Source organism: Dasypus novemcinctus, unplaced genomic scaffold (assembly GCF_030445035.2).
Source record: "Dasypus novemcinctus isolate mDasNov1 unplaced genomic scaffold, mDasNov1.1.hap2 scaffold_108, whole genome shotgun sequence".
Classification (NCBI taxonomy): Eukaryota; Metazoa; Chordata; class Mammalia; order Cingulata; family Dasypodidae; genus Dasypus; species Dasypus novemcinctus.
In genome coordinates, this window is record NW_026688147.1 from 830792 (window position 1) to 853443 (window position 22652).

At 42.9% G+C, this 22652-nt stretch overlaps 1 long non-coding RNA gene across 1 annotated transcript; it reads left to right on the forward strand.

Moving 5' to 3' along the window:
- The first annotated feature begins 6817 nt into the window (after positions 1-6817).
- On the forward strand, positions 6818-21746 carry LOC139438511 (uncharacterized). The gene is made up of 3 exons (XR_011648185.1): positions 6818-6987; positions 8479-8552; positions 21117-21746. It is a non-coding gene; the product is annotated as an uncharacterized lncRNA (long non-coding RNA).
- The last annotated feature ends 906 nt before the right edge of the window (positions 21747-22652 follow it).

A 22652-nucleotide genomic window follows, 5' to 3' on the forward strand; every position in this document is an offset into this window, starting at 1 on the left:
TATAATAAAAGTTGTGAACTTACAAAGCAAACATGCATAACATCATACAGGAATCCCACACATCAACCCTCCACCAACACCTTGCATTGTGTGAGATGTTTGTTACAAATTACAAATGAATATTGCCAAAATATTACTAATAATTATAGTCCTATCTTACATTTGGTGTGTTTTCCAACAACATACCTTATTACTATTTTTTAAATATATTTTTTATGACAGAAGTTGTAAATTTGCAAAACAATCATGCACATATGCAGAATTGCCAAGCAACACCCCTCTAACAACACACCACACTGTGGTGGAACATTTATTACAAATAAGATAATATCATCTGATTGTTACCATGTCCATAGTATACCTTAGGCTCACATTTTCCATACTGCCCCATTATCAACACAGTACTTTTTTTGGCATGGATGCAAGAATATTACATTATTACTGCTAACCACAATCTATTCATCATTCCAGTTGTATTTTTCCCATGCATTCCCAACACCCTGCAGTCGTGATATACATTTGCTCTAGCTCACAAAGGACACTCTTTCATCTGTACCATCAACCACAATTCTCATCCACCTTTTGGTTTACTGTGCTATTCAGCCTGGATTATTCTCTAGCATTCTGTCAATTGGCATTTACATCCCTAGACCACCATTTTCAGCCACATCCCCATTTATAAACTAGCTGTTACTCACGATTTGTTACCATCCACTCTATACATCTCCACACTTTTACATTAAAGCTAATTAAAACTTCTATATACATTAAACATCAGTAGTCCATCTCAGTCCTCCTCTTATCTCCTTTAAGAATCACCACCTACCACCAGGGCTTGAAGATATTTTCCTACAATTTCTTCTAGATGCTTTATGGTTCTTGCTTTTATATTTAGGTTTTTTATCCATTTTGAGTTAATTTTTGGTTAAGGTGTGTGATACGGGTCCTCTTTCCTTCTTTTGTCTATGGATATGCAGTTCTTTCAGCACCATTTGTTGAATGGACTGTTCTGCCCAAGCTGTGTGGGTTTGACAGGCTAGTCAAAAGTCACTTGACCATATATGTGAGGGTCTGTTTCTGAACCATGAGTTTGGTTCCTTTGGTCTATATATCTGTCTTTATGCCAATACCATGCTGTTTTTACCACTATAGCTTGGTAGTATGATTTCAAGTCCAGAGATGAGGGTTTGCTTTTCCATTTATGATGTTTCTGGTTATTCAGGACCCCTTGCCCTTCCCAATAAATTTTCTAGTTGTGTTTTCAATTTTTGTTAAATGCTGGTGGAATTTTTATCAGGGTTGCATTGAATCTGTGCATCAACTTGAGTAGAATTGACATCTTAATGATATTTAGTCTTCTGATCCATGAGCAAAAGTCTTCCAGTTATTTAGGACTTTTTGGATTTCCTTTAACATTGGGTTGCAGTTTTCTGAATACAAGCGATTTACATCATTGGTTAAGTTTATTCCTGACTACTTGAGTTTGACCTGTCATATATTATTTTCACCACTCTGTTGACACTTCTAGTTACTTTTATTGATATAATATTCATTTCTAGAGCTTCTTCCAGGCCTCTCTCTCCTGTTTTTTCTTTTCAGGATCTAGCATACCCTTTAGTATTTCCTGAAAATCTGGTCCCTTGTTTAGAAATTCTCTCAGTTTCTGTTTATCTGTGAATGTTCTAATCTTGCCCTCATTTTTGAAAGACAGTCTTACTGGATATAAAATTTTTGGCTGGAAGTTTTTCTCTTGTAGTCTTAAATATAATAGACCACTTCTTGCCTCCATGGTTTCTGGTGAGAAATCAGTACTTAATCTTATTGGCTATGCCTTGTATGTTATGCATCGTTTTCTCTTGCTGTCCTAAGCAACAAGGTTTTTGAGAGAAGTGTATGAACAAAACCACTGTCAGCTTGGGCTAAAAGGGACATGTAAAGGAGAGATTGAAGGAGAAACAACTTCATGAGGAAAACCATGGAAGCTAAGATCTGGAATTAAGACATGACCTTGGGCCAAGAGAGCACCCCACCCATGTGTACAGAGAGGGTGAGTTTGCACCAGGAGTTGAAGAGGGTAGATGTTCCCATCTGATGTTCTGAGAGAGTTTTGCCACCTCAGGGCATTGAGAGAGTGGAGCATATACCCCAAGGACTATGGTGGTTAAGGTCAGCACCCCACAGGTCAGAGAGGGGTGGACCTGTCCACCATGGATTAGAGAAGGTCAGGTGGTCAACTCATTGCTCTGAGAGGGTTGAGCTTTTTTGCCAAAGGTTAGGGGGGATGTTGTCTTCACATCATTGTACTAGGGGTACTAAGAGGCCAACCCAAAGATGGAGTAATGTGTGGCAATCACCCCAACACTCTTGGAGGATGAGGTCTGGAGTTTGGTCAACACCCAGATGCTTGATGAGAGTGGAACCAAGAAAATGGCCAATGGGAAAGCATGTGGAAAGTGTGGGCTTCCCTAAGGAACCAAGGAGAATATATCATCATCTTAAGAATGACTCTCAGACTGAAATAGAATGGAGGATGCCCTGCCGGTTTAATGAACTACAGAGGAGCCAGGACTCATGTTTTCCACCCAATTTCTCTTTATTTTAATGAAAATGTTTATCTTGTCTGTCCATTTGTGTATTGGAAACAATTAAATTATTTTGTAAGTTTCAGAGGTCTATAGCAGACAGGACTTTGCCCCAAGACACACTGTATTTCTTTAAATTGATTGTGCTATGATTTAGTACTGGCATTTTTACTGATTTCAGATTTTTTTTAATTTTGTCATGTCTTTTTGGAATTCTGCAATTTTTGGAATTCTGCAATTTTGTCATGTCTTTTTGGAGTATAGCAGTTTGATGAGGTTATGAATTCCGAAAAAAGATACTGGATTATGTTTGTAATCTGGTCTATACCTAGGTGTGATTAAGTTATGATTAGGGCTTTGATTGTGCCATGTCATGGCAAAGGACAGAGCTGAGGGTTTTGATGTTGGAGTTTTGAGGTTGGAGTTTGATGCTAAAGCCTTAAGCTGGAGCTCTGGGAAGTAAGCTCATGGAGAATAGAGAAGCCAACTCCAAGGAGAAGAAAGCCCTGGGAAGAAATGAACCTTGAACCCAGAGAGAAGCAAAAGCTTGGAAGGGAGGAACCCAGGAAGCCTGAACCCTCACACTATCAGCAGCCATCTTGCTCCAGCATAGGAAAATAGACTTTGGTGAGGGAATAAACTTATGCTTGTGATCTGGTATCTTTAAGCTCCTACCCCAAATAAGTATCCTTCATAAAAACCAACCAATTTCTGGTATTTTGCATCAGCGCACTTTTGCCTAACTAATACACCTCGCAAGGGAAGTTCAAGAACCCCGCACTCATCTCAGCCACAGCTTTCAGCAGGAGCCCCAGCCATGGTGGTGGTGTTTGTATTTAGCATCTATTAGCCAAGTACCCACTGTAGGCCAGACTAGCCATCAGCGATAACAGAGATATACTGTGCCCCACAGAACTGCCAGCTGAGTGCAGAACAAAATGCCACCTTCTGAAATTGAAGCTACAATATCACAGCATGAAAGCATGTTAAATTATTTTTTCCAAAGAAATTATTTAATCTCAAATTCCAGCTCAATTCTCTAGATAATTGGTGCCCTTTACTTTCAGAATCCCATATATGATAGCAAGTCATCTATGCAATTCAATCTGTGACACTTAGTGACCCCCAGGCCTGTCTCTAAGATAGTTTGGAGAGGTAGTTGGAGATTATAAAAGCATTTTTTTTCCCTAGAGAAAACAAAACATTTGCTGATGCTTTCAGGAGGTCCTCTGCCCATGGGGGAAGGATGAGACTCTTCTCCTTCACCTCATGCATAGGAGAGGTGGAACTATGTCTCTATTCTCCAGGGACAATGTCTCCAAGTTTTCCCTGAGATTGATGAGTCCACAGGAGCATGGGAACATGGAGGCATGGTTCTCCAGGAAATCACGTGGCCGGATGAGTGCTGCACAGTGCTGTCTGAAATCCTGCCCACAGGACTTCTGGACCCCCAAGGCCACCTCAGTAGAGAGGTGCCTGGACTGAGGGGGCGAGCTACAGCATCAGGACCTGCAGGCAAGAAGGCCCCTGAGAGGGGTGCTGGTTGGTCCTGGCCTGAGAGTGACCCCTCCCCTGCCTGCCTGTCCACCTGCACTCCCTACTGCCTTCCCCTTCTGAAAGCTGCACTGTCCTTGTCCTCCCTTTCTGCCGCCTGCACATCAATAGTCTAAGCCTCAGGGCCACCACAGATGCTCTTCCCTCTGCCTGGAATAACTGACTATTCCCCAGATTTCACAAGTCTGGCTCCTCATTATCATTTATGTTTCAAGCCAGCCTTCCTAGAGCCGCCCTGGTTAAAGTATTCCCAAAGCCTGTCCTGTTCCCCTTCTCCTTTTTATTGATACACACACACATCCTAGCCTTTAGAGTTAAGTGAATTTTCGACAAAAGGAACGCACCTCTTGAACCAGCATTTGACTCAAGAAACAACAGAGCGCTGCGGAACAGCTCAGTTTTCCCAGATACCACTTGGCTGGATTCGATTCGTGCCGCTGCACACCCGCACTTGCCAGTACCGTGAGCGGTGGCACCTGGCGTTCACCGAGGCGCTGAAAACCGACTCGTTGCACGATGACACGATGCTGCTGCGGTCACACTGAGTTAATATACGATGGCAATGAATTCCACCCGAGTCTTCCACTTCTGTTCCGCGGCTCCTGGAGGGTTTCAGATGCTGCGCAGCCGTGGCCTGCACTTCTGCCGGACAGCCCGCTTGGATCCCTCGGCGAGCGCAAGGGCAAGAGCAAGGGCAAGCACAAGAGCAAGCAGGCGGAGGCCCCCAGTCCAGCTGACCCGGCTCCTCGCGTCCCAAGTGGGCCCTCCAGAGACCCGCAGTGAGACAGGAGGGCACGGTCCCATTCCCTTCCCGGCTGCGCACTCAGCCCTGCGCCCCTGGCCCTGCGCCCCAGCTCTGCGCCCCCTGCCCTGTGCCCCCCGCCCTGCGCTCCCCGCCCAGCTTTGTGACGCGAGGCTGCGGTTTCCCGGCAACTGCTGAACGCTGGCGCCGGGCAGCCAGGCAGGCGGACTCAGGCGGGGGCCCCGGCCTGGTGGGACCGACATGGCCTCGGCGGAGAGGGTGGACGCGGGCGGTCTGCGGAACGAGGAGGAGATCACCGCCGCCATGCTGCGGGGCAAGCCCCGGCCGCCGCCCATCTCGGCGCTGTCCGCCTTCAGCTACGTCCCGCCGCGGTGCCTGGACACCAAGGAGCGCAGCTACTTCTCCCGCCAGGCCCCAGGTGAGGCGGGACGGGCGGCACCGCGCGGCGGGGGTGAGGCGGGGCTGGGGGCAGGGGTCACCTGCTAGGGAGGGGCTGGGGCGGGGCTGTGCCACCCGCAGCGGGGACAGGAGACCCAGCGGCACCGCGTGGAAGGGGTCTGGGGACCAAGCAGGGCGTGGGGGCGGGGCCCGGGCAGGGTGGGGGATGCTTCTGTGGGGGTGGGAGCAGGACATTATAGTGGGAAAGGGCTACGGGGAAGGCCAAGTGGCGGTGGGGGGGGGGGGCGGCAAGGAGGGAGTGCTCACCAGGGAGGAAGACTCCATGGGGCGCCCCGGGGGTGGAGGGGACAGGGGCTGCTCGGCGGGGTCGGTGGGACGGGCGCCGGGACCCCGAAGAGCAGAGCTCTTAGTCTGGGAGTCACAGAGGCACCCCTCCCCCCGGAGCTGGAGGGGCCTCCCGGCAATCCAGGGGTGCTCGGACAGTCTAGAAGGGGAGCCCCGAGGCTATCCAGGGTGCGGGGTGCGGCCCCCTGAGCAGTATGTGCTGTGGTTCCCGGGGCTGTGAATAAGCAGCCAGGCTGATGGACAGTCCTGGGCCCCGGGAACCCTCGGGCCGCCTTCCCACCCACCAAGAACCAGGAATAGGTCGCACCGTCTGGGCCGGCCCCTCTGGGAAGGTGTGCGTGGTGGGAAGAACTAGGGGGTCTAAGCAGCCAAAGCCCCCAAGAGAGGGTGGAAGGAAGGAAGAGAAGGGTGTTCAGAGTTGTCCAGGTCACCCATTCCTTACTTTTCAACATTGTTTCTGTCAGTCCTCAGGGTGTTCCTCAGGGCATCTGATTAGATAAAAGCCTTGGTTGGGGACGCTCAGCCTGGTGGACAGCTGGGCACCTGGGCTATCCCTCAGGCCTCCTGGAGGCATGGGACTGCCAGAAGAGGGACACCTCACTTTTCTCAGGCTGCTGTCACAAGTGCCACGAACTGGGTGGCTAAAAACACCAGGAACCGCTCTCTCAGCCCTGCAGGCTGAAGCCACAAGTGCATGGGCTGTGCTGGTGGGTCCATCCTGGCCTCTGGGATGCCTGTCCCTTGGCCAGCAAGGCTTGGGTTTTCAGTGTCTCTTCAGTCACCCTATGGCCTGCTCTGTCTCTCTTCCCATGGCGCCCACTCCCCTTCTGTCTGTGCCCACACCCCCCTTCTAAAGACACCAGCCATCCTGGACGAAGGGTCCTCCCACTCCAGTTGGCCTCATTCAATTTAAATGATTCTGCTTGCAATAACACTTTTGCAAAAAGTTTGTGTTGCCAGGTACCCGGGATTAGGACTTCAGGGTATCTTTTTGGGTACAAAGCTCAACCCATAATGTGGAACACAGATTCCCTTGGAAAGTAAGTTAATGGTGTATAAAATAATCCCACAAAATGCCTCCTTCCTCTTCTCCTAACCACCCACAATCAGTGGTGCCCAGGTGAGTCCCCAGTTCTGGTCAACTCTCGCTGGAGTACTGGTGGGAGGCCTCTTGAGTCTCATGAGCTTCACTTCACACACAGAAGTGTGGTTTCCAGTTGAAGCAAGCATGGCCCTCAGCCTGCCCCCCGGGATATCTCTTGCATCTGACGTACCCCTCTGCCTGGCTTCTAGCGTGTGGAAGGACTGGATGGAGGAAGGGGACTTCTGGGGCCATCTGACAAGGTAACTGTCTCTGCTGGCCCTTAAAACAGGAGGGGGATGGAACGGAAGTGTTCCTGACCTTCAGCCAACACACGCCTCATCTGTTTTCTTCCTGTGAGCAATAGGTTTTGAACAACTGTAAATGGTTTCACTTATTAAGTGGGGTTTACATTTTGAGTCTACAGTACCTATGATACTGCCAGTGAGTTGATGACCATCGTGAGATAATAGTCAAAAAGCCAGGACTCTTGATGTATGAAGTTGCTCAATGCTTCTTTATCGAGAGAATATTAAATTCATCTGGATTTTCAGAATAACAAAGAGAGTTCACACTACACCGTTTAGTTTGTACCTTTGAGGAGTCCCTTTCCACAGCACCCTAAGGTGGACTGTAGATTGCTCCTTGATGGGGTGTCACTGATAGAAAGTACTGCTGAGGACTGCACAGTGGGGCTTGTGACTTCTGAAGCTTGAATGTGGTAGAAATGCAGAGCAGAGCCCCTGCCCACTGAAGGCCAGGCCCAAGAGGGAGAAGGACAGAGTGAGCCTGAAGACTCAGTGTCTCCTTCTTGAATTTGCCGGTCTTATAAGCAGTCCCACCTTCCAGGGCTGACTGAACAAGAGCCAGAGAGCAGCCCCAAGGTAGAAAGTGACTGGGGCTCTGCCCCTTGGAGGGAAATCAGGAATGAGCCATAAGCACACCTTTCTATATGACAGGGTTGGCACACTAAGGCCCATGGGCCAAACCTAGCCCCCATCCAGTTTTGATAAAGTTTTATTAGAACATAGCCACACCCATTCATTTCTCTATCCTCCCTGTGTAAGATGTTGGGGTTGAGTGATAGCGACAGAGCCCCTGGGGCAGGAAATTTCCCACCTGGCCCTTCACAAAGAAAGTCGCTGACTCCTGCTCGAATGCCTTACTGCTGCCTGGAAAATGGGAATTGTCTTTAGAATACATTCATTCAAATGGGATTTTATGTGTTTAAAGCATTTAAGGGCAGTTTTGATTAGCTGGGATTACAGGCAAATTCAAGTCCTGGGGCTTTGTGTATGCCAAAAGGAAATGATGCAACTGAAATATATATTAATTAAAATCTAAAGAAAAGAATCTTAAAAGCAACAAGAACAGCAAAAGGCATTTCAAAGTCCATTTGTACCAATGTTCACACCATGGTATTGGGATTATGGGCACTGGTATCTGATCAACTCCAGGGCTCCAGGAGCAGTTTCTCTGACCTTGGGGTCATTGGTCATAAAGAGGGTGAATTCTGTACTACAGGTTTGCTGAAGGACCAAACTGCCCCAAAATTCATTGCAGGTACTTTCAGCCCCTAACAAAGCTGATCAGATTACTTCCTAAGTCAATTTCCTTGGAGCACAGTTAACAGTAGTCAGTGTGTTGGTTAGCAGCCCAGGCTGAGCAGTCCTGGGTCGAAGTATCAGCTCTATGGTGACTAGCTGTGGAGCCTTCACAAGTCACAGCCTCTCTGTCTCACTTTGCCATTCTAGGACAGATCAAACAGAACCGACCTCATCGCCACTTATGAGAATGAATGTACTTAGTCCGCATACAGTGGCTCACGGTAAGCCCTGGGTCGGTGGAGCTCTAATTACTGTTTTGTTTTTAATTTTTAATTTTCTAATTATCATTTTTTAAAGTTAATAGATCACACAAAACTTTACATTAAAAAACATAAGAGGTTCCCATATACTCCACACTCCACCCCCATCAATTTTAGAGTTGTATTTTTTAAAGATACATAGATCACAAAAAATGTTACATTCAAAAAATATGAGGTTCCCATATACCCCCACCCCCCTCACTCCACTCCTCCCACATCAACAACCTCTTTCATTAGGGTGGCACATTCATTGTATTTGGTGAATACATTTTGGAGCACTGCTACACCCCATAGACTAATTGGCTTTGGCTAGTGATGGTCAGTGCCCTTTTGCTAAGGATTGGGTCCACAGGGGCAAGCCTTTCCTTCCTGATCTGATCACTGTCAGAGAGGCACATGATAGAACCTTCAACCTGGGGGCTTAAATGAGTGGTTCTGGGGCATTGTCAGACTAACCCTGGCAAACTGAGACAGTGGCTAAAAGTAAAGATAGACTTCCCATGCCAAGGTGTGTGTGTGTGTGTGTGTGTGTGTGTGTGTGTGTGTGTGTGTGTGTGTGGCAGGGAGGCTCTGCTCAGTCCAGTCTCAGGAACCCAGGTGGAGGGAGGGTCAACAATCAGGCTGTGGTCCTTTCAGTGTCAAGTCTCTGGAGCTCCTGGCCATGGGTGCTTACATGCTTCTGCCTGAAGAGTCACACATGCCTCCTTGGTCACATGCAAGCACCTAGCAGAGGAGCAGGGATGGTTAATCCTGTGGGTGGCCGGGAGTGGAGAAGAATTGGCTATTGTTTCAGTCTGCCACTCAGCTGATCCTGAAGAGCCCTCCAGGGTTGGGTCTCTGGCTCCATTTCCCACTGTTGGAAAGTCCTTGCTTCTCCTACCAAGTGCCCTTTCTCAGCCAGCAGCTCTATCTGCAATAGCAAGCTCTCCTCCACTGTCACGTCCATTTCCTACCCCCAGCACCAACAACCTCAGCAACCCTCCTTCTATGTCACCCTGCACTTTGTTCACACCTCAGCTATTTCCTGAGGGAAAACTGATGGTAGACAACAAGGGCCAAACCAGTATCAGGAAACACTGAATTTCAACAATACTCAAAACACAAAGGGCCAAATGGATATCAAGAGAGAAAGGTAAATGGGGTTTGTTTTGCTTTGTGTTTTATATTACATTAAAAAAATATGAGGTCCACATGTACCCCCCATCCCCCTAACCCCACTACTCCACCTATAGCAAAATTCTCCTCCATCATCATGACACGTTCATTGCATTTGGTGAATACATCTCTGAGCATCGCTGCACCTCATGGTCAATGGTCCACATCATAGCCCACACTCTCCCACGTTCCACCCAGTGGGCCATGGGAGGACCAACAATGTGCGGTAACTGTCCCTGCAGCACCACCCAGGACAACTCCAAGTCCCGAAAATGCCTCCACATCTCATCTCTTCCTCCCATTCCCCACACCCAGTAGCCACCATGGCCTCTTTTTTCCACACCAGTGCCACATTTTCTTCGAATACTAGCCACAATAGTTCATGAATAGAATATCAGTAGGTCCACTCTAATCCATATTCTATTCCTCCATCCTATGGACCTTAGATTGTTTGAGTCCATTCCACATATGACAACAGGGGGCTTAGGTTCCACATGGATGTTGGATGCAATTCTCCTGCTTTCAGTTGTAGACATTCTTGGCTCCATGGCGTGGTGGTTGACATTCTTCACCTCCATGTTAGCTGAGTGGGGTAAGTCCAATAAACCAGAGTGTAGGAGCTGAAGTCTGTTGAGGCTCAGGGTCTGACTATCACATGGTCAGTCCAGAGATTCAGATACCCTAGATATATCTTAAACCCCAGCACCAACTACAATTCAACTACAATGTGAAAAGAGATCACATGTGAGTCCAGCTCCATCACACAGAAACACAAACTCCAAAGAAGGGCCAACTGACATTGCACTGAACTTCATCTGCCATGACCATAAGACCTGTGGGTCTTTGTAGCCCTCAGAAGAACGAATACCTGGGGTTGTATCTACTTTATCTGTCTCTGAGACTCTGCTCAGGTGTGCATAACGACAACCCCTCTGATAACATTTTTAGAGACTGATAGCCATATAAACTTTAGAGAGCTCTTTTTTAGAGACTCATAACCATATAAACTCATTTGTCCTTTCCAATTCCCCCTTGATTTAGGTCAAAAGGCATTTTTAACTCCTGTTATTATATGTAGACAGGGATATTCTGCTGGTCTGAGTTGAACCATTTATTCAAGGTCATTGTCTAGTTACGTCATCAGCTAGTACTTGATAGTGATCCCTCGGCAACAGGGAGGCTCATCTCCAGGAGTCATGTCCCACACTAGTGGGGAAGGCAATGCATGTATATGCTGAGTTTGGCTTTGAGACTTGCCACATTTGAGCAACATGGAGGCTCTCAGGAGGTAACTCTTAGGCACACTACTGCTCTAGGCCTTGCTCTTATTTCAGGTGCACAGGCTCACAAGCATAGTCATTAGTATCAGGAGCTCATTGTTGGAACTTCATTCCTTTTTGGTCTTTGCCGTTGCACTTGGGGGATTGTTGCTGTTCCCTTAGGGACTATGATAGAGCTCCCCTGGCTAGGAATTCAGCACTCCCTCAGTTGTAGTTTTTAATTGTTTCCACTAAGAAAATATCCAAACATATATGCCCTGCAGAACTCCCTGTGAACCATATGTCCCCTGTCAATAACATACCATACCACCATTCCTCTGCTGCCATTGTTGAACCCCTCTGTGATCCAAAACTTCCTGAAAAGTGAAGCCCAGTATATTGCCAGGTTCCCTTAATAGTAAAATGGAATATAGCAATGAGTTTAAAGGTTAGATATAGAATACATATTAATTTGGAAAAATTCTACATCTTATCTTTTTCTTTTCTTTCTTCTAATTATTAAGCTTATCTTCCCAAGAGTTTTAGGTCACAGTAATTCATATATACAATATGCAGTATTCCCACATATCCAACATAAAACCTTTTCCCTGCCACAGCAAAAATCTTTTAACATATTCGTACCATATTTACTGAAACTGATGTACAGATATTGAGACAATAGTTTTCAAACAAGGTAACATTTGTGTTTCCTTTGTGGTTTATACTTTAGGCTATATGATTTTCTAAATTTTTAGTTATCTTATGTTTTACATTATGGTTTACATTTTAGCCTATCAGCCCCTATATATTTTTGGTGTAATTTTACATGTCTTATATCCATCCTTCCGTACTCTATTGCCCTCACAGTTACGTTGGTTCCATCTATTCAATACCTATTTCCCCCTCCCCTTGGGGCCTACAGTGACAGTCAATCTTCATTTCTTGAAGAGCCATGTTCAGAGATACTTGTAACAGTGTTGAGGGCTAGACATGCTCAACTGCCCTAATGCCCTGGGAGCCAACATTTCTCTTGAGAGATACAGTTCACTCTATTTGATGGCATCAGTCCTCCCCAGGATGTGGGTATACCTTCACTCTCATTATATGGGTCTCTACCCAATGATATAACCCTCTCTGGCAAAATGAGAATTCACATATTCCCTAGGAGTCTGTCCTGCATCAGATTATCCCCTTTAAGTATCTTAAACAGGTAACTTCCCTTATTATATTTTTGAAAAGGTTTTCTCAGCATTATACTCTCAACTAAATACCTGACAATCTCCTATGTTCATATGTTGCCCCAATCTCCCCCTAATTTCTTGGCAATATTACTCATCCGCCCATCCCTAGCCCCCCTCAAGCCCACAATGCCCCACCCAAAGTTAACCCTATGCCCCAATTTTATCCCTTCCAGGCACACATATTTACCTCCAGCTTATAGATTTCATCCATGTAGATGTCAGCTTACATCCTTCTTCTACCCCACGATTTCCTGTAAGCCTATCATCCAGTCTCTAGCTCTCCGAGGCATATTGTGTTTACTTATTTCATATTATTGATGTCATGTAGTATTTGTCCTTCAATGCCTGGGTTGCTTCACTCAACATAAGCTTCTCAAGATTCATCCATGTTATCACGTGTGTTTGTAGTGTATTTGTTCTTAAAGTTGAGTAGTATTCCATTGTATGTATATACCACATTTTATTTATCCATTCATCTGTTGATGGGCATTTGGGTTGATTCCAACTTTTGGCATGGAAAAAAATTCTACATCCTATCTTTTACTTTTCTTTTCTTTTCTTTTTCCCCCTAATTGAGCTTCTCTTCACAGGAGTCCTAGACCACAGCAATGCATATATATAATATACAGTACTCCCATACAACCACCACAAAACCTTTTCCCTTCCACATCGATACTCTTACACCCTATTCACATCATATTTACTTAACGTGATGTACAGAGTCTGAGACAATAGCTTTCTAACAAGGTGACATCTGTGCTTACATTGTGGTGCATACTTGGGGATATACAGTTTTTTACATTCTTAGTTATCCTATGTTTTACATTATGGTTTACATTATCAGTCTGTCATCTCCTATATGTTATGGTGTAATATTACATGTTTTATATCCATCCTTGTGTACTCTCACGAAACTCCTCTCTTACCCCCCATATACCTTGGTTCCACACATTTAACGTCCATTTTCCCTTCCACCTTGGTGCCCACAGTGACAGCCAACCTCCATTTCCCGAGGAGCCACTTCCAGAGATAGATGGAATAGTGTTCAGGGCCTAACTTGCTCAACTGCCCCAATGCCCTGGGAGCCACCCTTTCTCTCGAGGGATACAGTTCCCTCTATTGGATGGCATTAGTCCTCCCCAGGATGTGGGTCCACCCCCACTCTCACTACTTGGGTTTCTACCCCATGGTGTCACCCACTCTGGCAGAATGAGCATTTAGACATTCCCCAGGAGCCCGTCCTGCATCAGACCCTCCCCTCCGAGCATTCTAAACAGGTAAGCCTCTTTATTATATTTTGATATGATTTTCTCGGCATTTTACTCTCCACCAACACCTGACCCTCTCCTTTGTTCGTATGCTACCCCTCCCTCCCCCCACTTTTGGGCAGTGTTACCCACCCTTCCCTCCCCAGCCACCCTCAAACCCGCAAAGCCCCAACCAAAGGCAACCCCTTGCCCCCCTTCTTTCTCTTCTTTGTGTTCATACTTACCACCATCTCGTCTTAAATTCCACCCCTGCAGACATCGGCTCACATCCTTCCTCCACCCTCCGATTTCCTGTAAGCCTATCGTTGAGTCTCTTGCTATCTAGGGCAGCTTGGTTATTTCATATCATTGAGGTCATGTAGTATTTGTCCTTCAATGTCTGGGTTGCTTCACTAAACATAAGGTTCTCAAGATTCCTCCATGTTATCACATGTGTTTGTAGTGTGTTTGTTCTTACAGCCGAGTAGTATTCCATTGTGTGTATAGACCACACTTTATTGATCCACTCATCTGTTGATGGGCATTTGGGTTGATTCCAATTTTTGGCAATAGTGAACAATGCTGCTATGAACATTGGTGTGCATCTATTGGTTTGTGTCCTTGTTTTCAGTTCTGCTGGGTATATACCCAGCAGTGGAATTGCTGAGTCATATGGCAAATCTATGGATAGTTTTTGAGAAACAGCCAAACTGTCCTCCAGAATGGTTGGATCCTTCTGCATTCCCACCAGCAGTGGATGAGTGTTCCCATTCCTCCACATCCTCTCCAGCATTTGTATTCTTCTGTTTGTTTCATAGCTGCCAATCTTATGGGAGCAAGATGGTATCTCATTGTAGTTTTGATTTGCATTTCCCCGATAGCTAGAGATTTGGAGCATTTTTTCATGTGCTTTTTAGCCATTTGTATTTCTTCTTTGAAGAAGTGTCTGTTTAAACCTTTTCCCCATTTTTTAAATGGGTTGTTTATCTTTTTATTTTCAAGATATAGGTGTTCTTTATATATGCAAGTTATAAGTCTCCTATCCAATATATGGTTACCAAATATTTTCTCCCATTGTATAGGCTCCCTTTTTACTTTCTTGACAAACTCCTTTGAGGTGCAGAAGGCTTTAATTTTGAGGAAGCCCCAGTTATCTATTTGTTCTTTTGCTCCTCGTGCTTTTGGTGTGAAGTTCATGAAGCCATTTCCTATTACTTGACTCTTATATTTAGGTCTTTGATCCATCTTGAGTTGATCTTTGTATAAGGTGTGAAATGTTAATCCTCTTTCATTCTTTTACATATGGATATCCAGTTCTCCAGGCACCATTTGTTGAATAGGCATTGTCTCCCAGTTAGAGGGAATGGTGGCTTCATCAAATATTATATGGCTATATATATGAGGATCTATGTCAAACTTTCAGTTTGGTTCCATTGGTCTGTGTGTCTCTCCTTATGCCAATACCATGCTGTTTTCACTACTGTAGCTTGGTAGTATGTTTTGAAGTCAGGTAGTGTGATTCCTCCAATTTCATTTTTCTTTTTCAAAATGTCTTTGGCTGTTCAGGGCCTCTTTCCTTTCCAAATAAATTTCATAGTTAGTTTTTCTAGTTCCTTAAAAAATTCTGTGTTGATTTTTATTGGGATTGTATTGAATGTGTAGATCAGTTTTGGTAGGGTAGACATCTTAATAATATTCAGTCTCCTATCCATGAACAGGGAATATTCTTCCATTTACTTAGGTTTTCTTTGATTTCCTTGAACAATCTTGTGTAGTTCTCTGTGTATAAGTTTTTTACCTCTTTAGTTAAATTTATTCCTAGGTATTTGATTTTTTAATTGTCTATTGTAAATGGTATTTGTTTCTTGATTTCCTCCTGAGTTTGCTCTTTATTGGTGTACAGAAATGCTACTGATTTTTGCTCATTGATCTTATAACCTGCGACTATACTAAACTCATTTATGAGTTCTAGAAGCTTTGTTGTAGACCTCTCAGAGTTTTCTATGTATAGGATCATGTCATTTGCAAATATTGAAATTTTGAATTCTTCCTTTCAAATTTGAATGCCTTTTTTTCTTGGTTCTTGCCTCAGTCCTTGAGCAAGTCCTTCTAAGACAATGTTCAATAGAAGAGGTGATAGTGGGCATCCTTGTCTTTTTCCTGATCTTAGAGGGAAGGATTTTAGGACTTCACCATTGCAAACGATGTTGACTATGGGGTTTCATATATACTTTTTATCATGTTCAAAAAATTTCCTTGTATTCCAATCTTTTGGAGTGTTTTTATCATGAGAGGGTGCTGTATTTTGTCAAATGCTTTTTCTGCATCTATAGATATGATCATGTCATTTTTTTCATTCAATCTGTTTATATGGTGTATTACATTGATTGATTTTCTTATGTTGAACCATCCTTGCATACCTGGAATGAATCCCACTTGGTCATGGTGTATAATTTGTTTAATGTGTTGTTGAATAGGGTTAGCAAGTATTTTGTTGAGTATTTTTGTGTGTAGGTTCATTAGAGAATTTGATCTGTAATTTTCCTTCTTGTGGTGTCTTTGTTTGGCTTTGGTACTAGGGTATTGTTGGCATCATAGAATGAGTTCTAAAATGTTCCTTCTGTTTTGGTTTTTTGGAAGAGTTTTAGCAAGATTGGTGTTAGTTCTTTCTGGAATCTTTTGTAGAATTCACCTAGAAGCCCTCTGGCCCTGGGCTCTTCTTAGTTGGGAGATTTTTAATGACTGATTCTATCTCTTTACTTGTGATTGGTTTGTTGAGATCACCAATTTCTTCTTTCGTCAGTATAGGCTGCTTATGTGTTTCTATGAATTTCTCCATTTCCTCTGAATTGTCATTTTTGTTGGAATATAGTTTTTCAAAGTATCCTCTTATGATAGTCTTTATTTCTGTGGGGCCATTGGTGATATCTCCTTTGTCATTTCTTATTTTGTGTATTTGCTTCTTCTCTCTTTTTTTCTTTCTTAGTCTAGCTAAGGGTTTGTCATTTTTATTGATCTTCTCAAAGAACCAGCTCTTGGTCTTTTTTATCTATTCAAGTGCTTTCTTATTTTCTATTTCATTTAGTTCTACACTTATCTTTGTTCTTTCTTTCTTCTTCCTGTGGGGTTACTTTGTTGTTGTTATCTAATTCCTCCAAATGTGCAGTTAGTTCTTCAATTTTTGCTCTTTCTTCTTTTTTGATGTATGAATTTATGGGTATAAATTTCCATCAGTACTGCTTTTGCTGCATCCCATAAATTTTGGTATGTTGTGTTATCATTATCATTAGTTTCAAGGTAGTTATTAAGTTCTTTTGAGATTTCCTCTTTTACCCACTGTTTTCTAAGAGTGTGCTGTTTAATTTCCATATCTTGGTGTGAAATCTGGGCCTCTGGCCCTTTCAGATTTCCAGCTTCACTCCACTGTGGTCAGAGAAATGATTTTGTATGATTTCAATCTTTCTGAATTCATTAAGCCTTTCTTTGTGGCCTAGCATATGGTCTGTCTTGGAGAATGATTCATGTGCACTTGAGAAAAATATGTATCCTGCTGTATTCTCGTGTAATGATCTGTATATGTCTATTAGATCCAGCTCCCCTAATATACTGTTCAAATATTTTGTTTCTTTAGTGATTCTGTTTTGAGATGTTCTGTCCAAAGTTGATAGTGGTGTATTAAAATCTCCCATTATAATCTTAGAGGCATCTATTCTTTCTCTTAGTTTTTCCAGTGTTTTCCTCATGTATTTGGAGGCACCTTTGTTAGGAGCATAAATATTTATGATTGTTCATTCTTCTTGAGAGATATCCCTTCCATTAATATGTAGTATCCTTCTTTGTCTCTCACAATTGTAGCAATGCTTAAAAATGTGTTCATCAATTGTAACAAATGTATCACACTGATGAAAGCTGTTGTTAATATGGGAAGATGTGGGAGGGGAAGGAGTTGTGGTGTTTCAGAATCCCCTATATTTTTATGTAAAATTTAGGCAATCAAAAGCTTGTTTAAAAATAAAAAAGTATTAAAAATGAATTAAAAATAAAATCCATGCCTATGTAGGTAGTTACCTTTTTCTTTAGAAATTTTGCAACTTTGTCTAAAATCAATTGTCTATAGAAACATGGGTTAATTTCTGAAATTTCAATCCTATTGCATTGGTTTAAATATCTATCCCTCTAACAGTCCAAAATTTTTACATGATTGTATATTTGTAAAGTATGGAAATTAGTAACTCTCAGTCTTCCAAATTAGTTCTTATTTTTCAAGAGATTTTGACAAATTTGGGACATTTTGTAATTCTATATAAATTTGACTTTCACCTTTTCTATTTCTGAAAAATAAAAAATATTGATGGGATTACATTAAATTAGCAGATTTCTTTAGACTTTAGTGATGTCTTAAATGTATTCTCTTCAAAATCTTAAGTTTGGGAGGTTAGATAATAATTTCCTGAAAAGAAAATAACAGTAGTTAACTATTCTTTTAATGGAATCAGATAAAGACTCTGGAAAATTTAAGTTGAGTTGGAAAGGATGAACATGAATTACCTAGGTGAAAAAGGTAAAAAATACTTGAGGCTGATGGAAAGCTTATGCAAAAGATCCTTCTAAGAAATATCTTGGAGTGGATGGAAAGCTGAAATAAGACCCATCCATTTGAAGTGCTGGAATGAAGTGGGAGAAGGATGGGACAAGATTGCAGGAAGGACAGGGTGTTATTGGTTAGGTTAACTATTAAATTTATACCCAAAGAAATGGAGAGGTACTGAATTGTTTTAGCAGGGTGATATTGTGAGGCAATTTACATTTCTGAAAGATTATCATAGCTGCTGTGTGAAGAAAGAATGAGGAAGGAGCAAGAGTAGTTGAAGAGAAACACAGAAAGAACACAAGATGGTGAATTAGACTTTGGAAAGTACTGTATGAATGCAGGATGAATCGATAATAGATTAGATGACTGAGATTTTATGACTGAATTAAGGATGACTCTCCAAGGATTTGTATAACATGGGTTGTGAAGACATTTTTATTAACTCTTGAGACCCATGCAAAGGAAAAGAGGGGCTTGGTTGGGTCAGAACTTGAAGGAGTTTTAATGTTGGCCTAGGACTAAAGTATTTCTACTGAAAGTCATTGTCATGTCCTTCATCAGGGTCCAATGGGTGGTTTAAAGCAGGATGAACTCAGGCACAAATGGTCAAGGAAAAGGAAAGAGAAGGCGATCTGGGTGATCAGAAACCTGGTGTAGAGCAAATGTTTGTCTGAAATTGGGCAGCTACTTCAGGATATCAACTTCACTTGAATTCCAAAATGCATGATAGCAGAACAGGGGCAGGTGGGAAACAGGGCAGTATCAAGAGCAGCAGGGGAATAGAGGAAAGTCGAATTAAGCAACAGCAAAAGTGGATATGAAATTTATGCAAACCTCATTGAGAGGAAGTGCTAGTGACAGACAAGTGACAATTCCCACACTGTATTACTTCTGGCATTTAAGATGCACCCATTGTCATCATTGTCTCCTTCTATGTTACTTAGAAATTAAGTGTTTCTTTCCATTGCCTGAATCCTGAATCCAAAGCCAGCTTTTTAAATTTTTAAAAAAAATCTTTTGGTACTTTGTAGGTATTCCGATCTCTGTGTTTGATGTAAAAAAAAAAAAAAAGATAAGATAAATCTTCATAGACTGCAAATACATTCCAATGTATCTACAGGTGGACTGATTTTTATTTATGTTACAAAGTAGCACATATTGGTCATTTTAAGTGAAAAATATCAAGCTTACATTTTGGAAATTTCTCCCCCATTATTTCTTCTAATTTGGACTTTTTTGTTATTCACTGTATGCTTTCTTTCTGAAACTTTTTTAGTGATTGGAGCACTCAAGATCTCAATAAAATGCATTTTCTTTTGTATTTTTCACTTTTTCAATATATTCTGAATTCTTGGTAAATTCCACAGTTCTATAACAAATTCTAATCTCTTGATTACTATGTTCAGATCTGGTCTGTGTTGTTAGGAGAGGGAAAGAGAAAAGAAAGGACAATAACATAAAGAGTGATAGAAAACAGAATAAAGGTGCTAGAAATAAAAACTCAGAAAAATCTGGAGCTAAACAAAGAGAGATGGAATTTAAGAGAAACAACAGAAATGGAAGATAGAAAGATGTAAAGGAAGGGGAATAGTGTTGGTAGCCAAAATCAGTACCCACAGAAAAGAGGAAATCAAGGACGAGGAAGCACAGCAAACAGGAAGCACTGCCTGCAACACCTAATACAAAAAAGAAAAAAAAAGGAAAAAAGGAAGAAAAAAGGAAAAATAAAAATAAAAGGTGGTGGGGGGATAAAGAGGAAGGAAAGTCAATGAAACAAATGAACAAAAAGGACCAGACAAGGCTTCAAGCAAGGAGTCATCTTTGCAATTGAATAAACTGCTTAGTAGTCTATCCTTCCCCCTTCTCCCTTCCTCACTTCCCTCCCTCCCAGAGCAGCAGAAGGGCCATGTGAGAGCTCCCTTCTGAGATTCAAATGGGACCCTAGTGAACCAAATCACCACAGGAAATAATGACTCCTAGTCTCTTTGACAGAGAGCACCCACACCTTGCTGGGAACCCTAAATATGTTATTGGAAGCCTACCAAGCATTTCCTACTTTTCCCCTACCTTAGGTTTGTGCACAGTTCTAGTTAATTGCCTACATCTGCCTTCTCCCAGAGGAATTTCCCTTATCCCAGGGTGTTTAGATAAATCAGCCTCTCTCAGCAGATTCAACTCTCCTCTCTTCCTAGCATCTCCCCAAGACAGCTGGCATGCTCCACTAAAAAAAGGGGCAGGAGGTGTTAGACAATTGAATCTGCATTCCTCCGGCCCCTCTGCACCACAGCAGAACCCTCCCACTCTCAGAGTTTGTCTGATACTGGTGGGAAAGGGGAATGCTGGAGTTTTGGGGGGTGCTGGGTTCCAGGAATGTGGGCTTGGGTGAATGTGGGCTTGAGGAACACAGGGTCAGGAAACACAGGTTATGGAAACACAGAGTTTGGGGAATGCGAGCTTCTGGGAATGCAAGTTTGGGGATCATGGGTATGTGGAACAAGAAGCTTGGGAACACTGTCATGCAACCAGGGGTGTTCAGGGAATGCTGTGGCTAGCAGCCTTAGGGGAAGGGTTTAGATTTCCCACAGCTTCGGGCTCAACAGTCAGAAACCCACACTTAAACCTTGAGCAAGCACTCCTTTTGTTGCACTCTCTCCAGATTGATGTCCAGAAACATCCTGCCTTGTGGATTTCCAAAACAGCTCTCTTGGCAGAATTCTGTCCCCACTTGGCTGTTTTATTGCAGGAGAGTTGACAAGGGTGTACTCACTTGGATGCCATCTTGCCCCACCTCAATATACTTCATTTAAATTCATTCTGAGATTCACCTTTTGGTTCTATTTTCTGTTGAGTGAATGCATCTCCCATTTTTTTGCAGGCTGAGCAGTATCAATTACTAACAGTTTTCCTCATATCTTTCTCTCTCCTTCCATGCTCACTCCTCTCTACTTCAATCAGCACACAGGAACCTCTAACAAGTGATAGGATATTCATAAATATTTAAGAATAGTTTTTAAAATTCTGATCTTTCACAGGTAGGAGCCACAGAATTCCTTTGGAAAGACAGTTGCTGGAGGCAAGAAAGTAAGAGTGCTGAACTGCCCATCTTTGTGAATAGTGGGCCACCTCATGGCCATCTTGCATGAGATGACAGGATCAAGAGTGGTGATGAGCTGCTGACTCTCCATGCTCTAGACTTGACCAATTTAAATCCCAGTGAGGTGGTGGCTATTCTGAAAGCCAGAGCTGCTTCCCCAGCTGTCACCCTTAAAGCACTGGAGATGCAGATTTTGGAGGAGCCAACCCACGCCATGGAAGAACACCAAGTGTTTTCAGTGAGAATGAATTCCATGCCAGGTGGTCCCCATCATGTTGCTTGGCCTTCCAAGAAACCTGCATGATTGCCATGATACAGTTTTAAGAGAAAGCTATTTGGGATGTAGGGGCCTTAGTATTGTTGGTAAATATGAAGAATGCCACACCAATCAGCCTTTCTTCTTTTTAACTATCATCCTGGGAATTCCTGCTTATTATGATGGAATTTTAAATTGTTATTTAATTGAGATCTCATTGTAGCAACGAATGGCCTATCCACCATGGGAATAAGCCATTCCACATTAGTCCCCATGCTAAAGGAGCAGAGCAATAAAACCACATTGACTGTTTTTCGTTGACCTGGAAGCCTCATGTAGATTTTTGAAGTTAGTTTTGAATTAAGCATCTTCTCTAGTGAAAAGAGGAATTTTTAAGGTAATTACAGTTGGTTGCTGAAGATCGTAAAATCTTCATTTACTTGAACAGTTCTGTAGCAGACATCACCTTCCCAGGGTCACATGATGGAGGAATAAAATATGGATTAGAGTGCACTTGCTGATATTCTACTGTGGAACTCTTGTGGCTAGAAGTGGAAGAAATTGTGGCATTGATGTGGTGAGAGTGGCCATGGTAGTTGCTGAGGGTAGGGAGAGGGAGGAAGAGATGTATTGTGGGGGCATTTGGGACTTGGAGTTGTCCTAAATGATATTGCAGGGACAGATGCAGGACATTATATATCCTGCCATAACCCACTGAATGGACGGGGGGGAGTGTAAACTGCAATGTAAACCATTATCCATGTGGTGCAGCAGTGCTCCAAAATATCGTCACCAAATGCAATGAATGTGCCATAATGATGAAAGAGATTGTTGATGTGGGAGGAGTGGGGTGAGGGGGGGCAAGGGGTATATGGGAATCTCATGTTTTTTTAGTGTGACATTAAAAAAAAAGAAAGAAAGAAAAAGAAAGATTCATTTCCCAAGTAATTTTTTGTCACATTGGAAAATACTGAAGCAGGTTTTGCTAAAAATCATTTCTGGAGTTTGTGTTATACTTATCAGCCATCTTGGCTGGAAGTCTTTTTGTGATTTATGCAACTAAAATGGATAATGATAAAACCATACCTCTATTAGATATAAACTCACACCTATATATCACAGCTGAGTAAGAGAAGGAGATCATTTATTTTATTCTCATAAGTGTCTTGCATGTTTTAGAATCCCTTGTTTTCCCCATTATTTCTTTACTTATGAACT